Source organism: Lissotriton vulgaris, chromosome 1_1 (assembly GCF_964263255.1).
Source record: "Lissotriton vulgaris chromosome 1_1, aLisVul1.2, whole genome shotgun sequence".
Lineage (NCBI taxonomy): Eukaryota > Metazoa > Chordata > Amphibia > Caudata > Salamandridae > Lissotriton > Lissotriton vulgaris.
The window spans coordinates 226,388,962-226,396,984 of record NC_141685.1 but is presented as its reverse complement, the minus strand read 5'-3'; the positions used below and the strand labels follow the sequence as shown (position 1 = coordinate 226,396,984).

At 47.9% G+C, this 8,023-nt stretch overlaps 1 non-coding gene across 1 annotated transcript; it reads right to left on the bottom strand.

The window, feature by feature from the left end:
• Positions 1-7,571: 7,571 nt before the first annotated feature.
• On the bottom strand, positions 7,572-7,644 carry TRNAV-AAC (transfer RNA valine (anticodon AAC)). Its single transcript has one exon. It is a non-coding gene; the product is annotated as a tRNA-Val (tRNA).
• Between the last annotated feature and the right edge of the window lie 379 nt (positions 7,645-8,023).

Sequence of the window (8,023 nt, the reverse complement as noted above, 5' to 3'; positions counted from 1 at the left end):
AGATGGTGTGAGTTCCCCACATAACCTGGCCCCCATAGTGAGACCCATTCTTTCTCTCCCACCATGCCCTGAATGAGAAGGGCTGTAGGCGAGGACTAATGCCAGCACTGTTTCTGCGCTTGTGTGGGCCCCAGGGGGGCCGAGGTGAAAATGGCTCATAGGCCTGAGCAACACCTGGCCCCCTGGAAGGCCTATTCTGGCACACAATCTCCCCTCCACAGCCCACCATCAGCATGATTGCTTGGCAGGGGGTCAAGGAGAGGCCACAGCTGATCATCACTGAACGGCCAGCCGCACAGCGAAGCTGCTTTCCTATCCCTGTCAGTGCTCTCTGTGGACTGGTAAAGGGGGAAAAAAACGGCCCACAGAGTGCATTGAGACACCGGCCCTTCGGGCCATGCCCGAGTGCCCGCAGTGCCAATCCACCCTTGCCCTTCATCCAGGAACACTGTTGACACCATTACAGTGTTCATATTGACCTGCAGTTCAGAAAAAGTTCAGTCTCTCCAGACATTAGCAAGCAGATGTTTGAAAGTTTTTACAAGTGAAAATAATGAGATGAGAGGGAACACGAGTACTAAGCACAGAAAAGAGCTAGACCTCGCTTATGATTTAAACCTTGCAAATGGTGACTTTGCGCACATCAAATTCCATAGTAAATTAGTTACCACTGTGGACTTTCATGTAACTCAGTGATTCCATGAGACCAAGTATTAACTTATTAAAAGTATCCTTATGCTTTACGTAGCGTAAAATAAACAATTTTATTTATTGTGTGATAGTCATTGTTTCCTAGTGTAATGTATCTGCTGTATAAGAATGTAACCTCAAAAGCAATAAAATGTGACTTACAATAGGCATCTTTAAGACTCTGGAGTTCATTACGATGTCGGGGATGAATTTCTCCGCCCAAAACCGTCGGCGGTTCAGACAGCCGGATTATGATGCAACTGAACACTGTTTTGTTGGATTCCCATTGTTTCCTGTGGGAGCTCATGTTATGCTCGAGAACCGGCCATAACACAGGGTCCTATGGGGAAATCAGGTGTGTGTAAAACCCTGTACCCTGTTGCAGGCACCCTATGGTGCCTCCCACGTAGTACAGGGTTTTACAGGGGGTACCTTAGGTACCCCCTTGGACACCAACCGTTGGCTGCGGGGCTAGGGAGCCCTGCCATAGTCACTTTCCGATAGCCTTTCTGTTTTGGAAAGGCTGGTACGGAAAACTTGTTGGAAACCGACATCGTAATCCCGACAGCAGAAGCGCCATCCATAGGGGGTTACGGTGCGGTTCCGACTGACAGGAATACACCACAAGTTGGTCAGAACCGAGTCGGAATGACCGAATTTCAATTGCGCCAGAGTAATTGTAGTATTTTTGGTAATTTTGCATTACTCCTTGATGCGGAATTTCCGATAATGATGCAATTACTCCTCCTTCTGTACCTAAGAGTAATTTGGGAGAAAAACATCCTAACTCAAGAGTACATTTAGCGAGTTCGAGGGTCCACTCACGCTTTGCTATTCATGTTCTGCTGCGTTTAGCGCTATTTCCTGGTACAAAATGCATCCTCCCATCTATTTTGGACACAAGGGGGCATTGTTGTGCTGAGAAGCAGCGCTAAATGCAGAATTAGTCTTCTTGCACAATTCAAGCAGAACCTTGAGGAAATCTACGGTAATTCTATGTCAGGACAGGAGGCTCCGATTATGCTTTCTCATTTCTTTAATGAAATGCTCAGCAGCCAATAAAAACAACCAAAAAACTACATTTCCCATGAACACCAGGGAGTAACCATAGAGAGTAGTGTATAAAAGGTCCCACCATTAGTCTGTCTTCCTCTTTCTTTGCTGCTCCGCAGCCAGTTAAGTGCATATTTTTCTCTTCTAAGCATATTGTTACTCTGTTGACTTTGTTGCTTTTTCTTACCTGTTGTGCTTTGCGCATTTGAGGTTCACGTGTTTGGGGCTTTGTCTCCGTGTTACTTACGTGGTTTTTCTCAGCTGTTGTTCAGCTTTTCCTTCTGTTTGGAGCGTGTGGCCACCTCCGTTTGTTCCGTGCGCTATCTCGCGCTCGTGTACTCTTGTGGAGTGGGAGCAGGGGTTTCCGTTTTCCTTAGGGGAGCGCGAGCGCTCTCGAGACGGTGTTTGGTGACAGGTGACAGTCGCGCATGCGCACTGTCCTATTTCCGGTCTCAGGGTTTCTCCTCAGAACTGGTTGAGTGACGACGTCCTTGGCGTTCTGCCCACGACCTGTCTCCAGACTTTAACCCCGTCAGACACCGAGGTTTCTTGAGGACTTCGGTTGCAACATTGTGGCATAGGCTCTGCCTAGAGTGTTGGTGCTGTGCAGGCTTTGGCTCCCTCCACGCTTGAATACTTTTTCTTGAAGTCCGGACCCAGTCCTGCTTCATTCAAAGCCTGCTTTGGGGTCTACACACTCCCCCTTGACTGGTGTTTTGACACTTTGGATTTTTAGTCGTCTTGTGGGCATTTACTTTTCTACCTGGTAGAATGGCTGAATATTATGACGCTGATGACGACTACTACTATGATGTCGAGGAGGAGGACTCCTTAGAACAAAATTTGGTGGAGCAGTTGGATAAGGGGGTCCAACAATCAGTTAACAAGGCACTGGTGCGTGCTATTAACCCCTTGAAGCGTCACCTGAATCTTTACGCCCAACAACAGGGTTGGCTACCTGCTGCCAAGAAAGCGGCTAAGTCGCCGGTTAATCCTCATAAGGCGGACTTTCAACGCCTGGCGAAGAGTTTAGCGGCAACTCCTTCCGCTTCTTCAGCTCCTCAAGAGTCGGAGTCGGATAATGCCCACTCTTCCGCGTCTTCAGATCATGCTTCACCTCCTCCTCGCAAGAGGGTCTGTAAGGAACATTTTGTAGACGCCCCTGAGCGTCCTTCAGTCCTTAATTTCGAGCCGGCGGACATTGTCCACCCGAACTCTTCCTCGTGGACGCCTTCACCTGCAGTGGCGGCGTATATAGAGTCTCATATTCGCCAACCTTTTGAGGCCTCAGTTCGGGCACGGTTGCGCTCCGAGTGCCCGAGACCAGACTTGGCGGACCATCTAGCCGACACCCCGGAGGTTGACCCCATGATGGTCACGTACTTGAAAAAGTACGCAAAGGACCCTAAAAAAGGCCTGGACAGATCTTGGCGGTCCTGTCAAGACAAGATGCTCGACTTGCTGGCTCCTCTCACCAAACTCTTGGACCTTGGTTATAAGGCTGATGAGGCTTCTGCTCTTGTGAATCCAAAGGAATTGATCGAATGGGCCCAACGGGCGATTTGTTATCTGGGCAATGCTAATTGCGCGATGTCGACTGAACGTCGCAGGTCCATACTCTTAAAGTTGGATCCGAAACTTTCGGAGTTAGCAACTTCCGAATCTGGCCCTGAGGCTCAAGGACTGTTATTCGGTCAGCCGTTCCTGAAGGAACTCACTCGTTTTGTCTCTACGTTCAGCGGGATTGACAAGGCGCAGGCCTCCTTGAGACGGGCCATGCGCCCGGTTTTTGCTAAGGCCGGACGTGGAAGGGGACGCTCGTTCGGCCGAGGCTCTGCGAACCAGTCCCAGAAGGGAAATTCCTCTCAGCAGAGAGGTTCCTATGATTCCGGCTACTCCACAAGAGCCAACTTCTATCCTTCGAGAAAGGGAAAAGGCCAGTATGGTAAAGGCCGATCTGGTGGTCAGCAAGGACAATACCATGATGCCTCCTCTACAGGTGAGCCTAATTCATGCATGCGATGTAATGTTGGGGGGTCGCATTCAATTTTTCCTGCACAATTGGCGCATGATCTCAAGCGATGCATGGGTTCTGCAAACTGTTCAAGGGTTCAGAATAGAGTTTTATCATCCAGTGCATCAAACCCGTCCTCCCCCTTGTTTGCATTTTCCTCTGAAAGACCAGGCTTGTCTCTCCGAGGAAATTGCCACCCTCCTCAAGAAAGGGGCGATTGTTCCCACGACTCGTCATCCCTTGGGGTTTGCCAGTTCAGTCTTTCTGGTCGAGAAAAAAGGAGGCGGCTCTCGCCTTGTTCTCAATCTGAAAGACTTCAACGGGGTGGTAGTCTACCGTCATTTCAAGATGGAGGGCATCCATCTGTTGAGAGATCTCTTACGAGAGGGGGACTGGATGGTCCGTCTGGATCTCAAGGATGCGTACCTCTCGATTCCAATTTTCCAACCTCATCGCCGTTTTCTTCAGTTTCTATGGCAGGGAGTTTGGTACGAGTATCAGGTTCTCCCCTTCGGTCTGTCGTCGGCACCATGGTGCTTCACGAAACTGTTGAGACCAGTTGTGGAACATCTTCGATCTCGGGGTGTACGGTTGATTATTTATCTGGACGATATTCTCCTTATGGCGGATTGTCCTCTTCAACTCCTACGTCATCTGGAATGGTCCGTCGATCTGTTACAATCTCTAGGCTTTCTGATCAATGTTCAGAAGTCGGTTTTGGTTCCTTCCCAGTCTATAGACTTCCTGGGCTTCCAGATAGATTCGGTGGCTTGTCAACTTCTCTTACCCAAGCAAAAGATGCGTTACATCAAGAGAGAGTTGACATCTGTTATTTCCAGACCGACTGTGTCATTGAGGTCGTTGGCGCGTGTAGTGGGTCTACTAGCGTCGTCCATTCAAGCGATATTTCCAGGCCCTCTGCATTACAGGGCAATGCAACGCCTGAAAATTCTGCATCTCCGGAAAGGCCTCGGATACTCGGACCAGATCCCTCTTACGGAGGAGGTCCGTTGGGAAATGCAGTGGTGGTTGGACCACATGGAGGCCTGGAATGGTCGAGCCCTCTTCGGGGCGTCCCCGGATCTAGTGATAGAATCCGATGCCAGCCGGTGGGGTTGGGGAGCCCGTTGCGGGTCTGTCTCGACAGGGGGTCGTTGTCGCCTCAGGAGTTGACTCTGCATATCAACTGTCTGGAACTCCTGGCGGGTTCCTTTGCGATCAAGTGTTTCTCTCCCCTACAACCGAGTTGTTGTGTCCTTCTCCGGATGGACAATGTGTCGGCAGTCCGCTATGTGAACAAACTAGGCGGGACCAGGTCCAAAGTGTTGGCGGAGATCGCCAAAGATTTCTCGCACTTTTGTCTACAGAAGAAGATCACTGTTATTGCGGAGTATCTTCCGGGATGCCACAATCAGATAGCGGACTGGCACTCCAGACATCTCCGGGATTACAGCGATTGGAGGCTTCATCCTCGAGTCTTCCGTGCTCTCCAACGGCGTTGGGGTCCTTGTCAGCTGGATCTGTTTGCCTCTCGCCTCAATGCACAACTTCCGCGCTTTTACAGTTGGAGGCCGGACCCTCAGGCTCTGGCCACGGATGCTTTTCTCCAGCAGTGGCCATCGACCCTTTGTTATGCCTTTCCTCCGTTTCTAATGATTCCCAGGGTATTGGCTTACTCCAAACGGTTTCAGACGGATCTGATTCTGATTGCCCCTCTCTGGAGGGCTCAAGCTTGGTTTCCGGTGCTTCTGGAAATGTGTTCCGCTTCGCCGTTTCTCCTTCCCCCATTGTGGAATCTCTTGTTGGATCCTCTCGGAGATCCTCATCCCCTGATCACCTCAGGCTCCCTACATCTGCTAGCGTGGAAGATCTCGGGGATCGTTGGGCGATCCCAGGCATTTCGAGCGACGCTTCCAAATACCTTCGTGAGGCATGGGCTCCCAATACTCACAAACGATATAAGGGGTCTTGGAAACGATGGTGCGATTGGTGTGATCAACAACAAGTTAATCCCGTTTCGGCAGATGTCAGTGTGATTGTTAACTTCTTGGCTTCTTTAGCCACCTCGGGGCTTGCTTACTCGACTGTCAATGGCTTCCGCTCGGCTATTTCAGCAGGTCATGCTCACATAGATGGGAAACCAGCGGGTGAACATCCTTTTGTTTCCAGGGTCCTTAAGGGGATTCGTTTTGCGAAACCTCCCAATCCAAAGTATGTTACATTATGGGATGTTTCGGTTGTTCTCCGTTTCTTGGAGGCTTGGCCTTCGAATTCCTTGCTTTCCCGCAAGCAGTTGTCTGCGAAATTGACTATGTTGCTATGTTTAGTTTCCTGTAAGCGTGTGTCAGATGTCCACGCTTTGGATCTTGCTGGTCGTAGTTTTACTCCTGAGGGGGTTTCTTTTCGTCTTTCCAGGCGTACAAAATCTAATACGCCTTCTATATTTTACCCTTCTTTTCCTTCTCATCCCAACCTTTGCGTTGTGCAATGCCTAAAAGATTACGAGGTGAGTACCGCTTCTTTGCGATCTGACATGCAGGGTCAATTGCTGATTGCTTTGCAAAAGCCTTTTTGCCCCGTCACTCCAGCTACTTTGGCGCGCTGGGTGCGGGGGCTTATGTCTGAAGCAGGTATTGATGTTTCTGTGTTTGGCGCACATTCTGCACGTGGGGCTATGGCGTCCAAAGCCTTCTCCATGGGTGTTACTTTGTTTGACATAATGAAAGCTGCAGATTGGTCATCTGATTCTGTCTTTAAAACGTTTTATTACAAACCGATTGATTGTGTTGCTTCTGTAGTGGTGGATCAGCTTTAAAAAAGCATAATCGGAGCCTCCTGTCCTGACATAGAATTCAAAATTTGCAAACATTCGTGACAAGAATTTTCAATTCTATTAAGGACAAGGAGGCGAGGATTATCCCACCCAGGTTTTCATATTTGTATGCTAATGTATTATGACTGTATACATGCATTTGCAAATATTTCTCTCCTTGTTCCCTCCCTGGATGACTCCTGACAGTATTATTACTTTGGATATTATGGCTCTGTATCTTGTTTCAGGTTCAGACCAGAAGTGATGTCGTTTCTTCCTTATCGGGATCTGGTTCTCCTCCTGGCTTCTGGACCCATGGTTCTTCCGCTGCCTACTTCAGGATTCTGTGGATGACGGCGGCTTGTTTGGAATTGCTGTTCCTGTTGTATTTGGGATTTTACTTTAATTTGGACATATTTCCACAAAGAAAGAGGAAGACAGACTAATGTTGGGACCTTTTATACACTACTCTCTATGGTTACTCCCTGGTGTTCATGGGAAATGTAGTTTTTTGGTTGTTTTTATTGGCTGCTGAGCATTTCATTAAAGAAATGAGAAAGCATAATCCTCGCCTCCTTGTCCTTAATAGAATTGAAAATTCTTGTCACGAATGTTTGCAAATTTTGAATTCTGTGTGATTACGCTACACTGAATTGCGCAAGTCATACCCACCTCAAATTTTTGTTACCCATTACTGCCTTGAAATGAGTCATTTTTGTATCTGTCTAAATAAAGTACTATACTATGTTGTCTCATTTCTTTCCTATTTATGATACGTTGTCACTATATACAGTAAATTCCCTCCTAGCCTCCAGTAAGATTGTACAACCTCAAATCAATGCCATGTAGAGGACTCTTTCCAGTGCTTAGGGGGGTCCCTGCCCAGTACTTTCGTCCTTTCGCTTAATAAAGTATTACTACTAATGGTAGTTTTAGATAAAACAATTTTAGGAAAAAAAGAAGTTTTTATTTTAGTTCGACAACAGAAAATAAATAAATGAATGTTTCCGCCCGGTCTCGAACCGGGGACCTTTCGCGTGTTAGGCGAATGTGATAACCACTACACTACGGAAACTCATGTACGCCTTTCTCCGCATCTTTTTTCTCATGCCAAACGCTGTGCAGCAGGTCGCAAAGTGTGTGCACAGATCTGTTCCTCTTGTTGCTTTGTGAGAGAATCGTGCGCCTTCTCTTTTAATCTACATTCCCGTATTTCTTTAACCGGTCAACACAGTTGTTACAAGTTGTTTGTGCGGTAGATTTAAGGACCACACGGAATTCTTGAAGCATCAATTTCACCACTCATGGGGTTGTTGCCTGCCAAGGAGACTTGTTTCCTCCTGCCCTCGCGACTTTTCTTCCCTTACTGTTGCCACTTAAAGTCTGGTTAATACATTCCGTGTGTTCTACGTTTTTTACACCTTATATTTTAGTTTCATTTCTGCTCTTCTCAT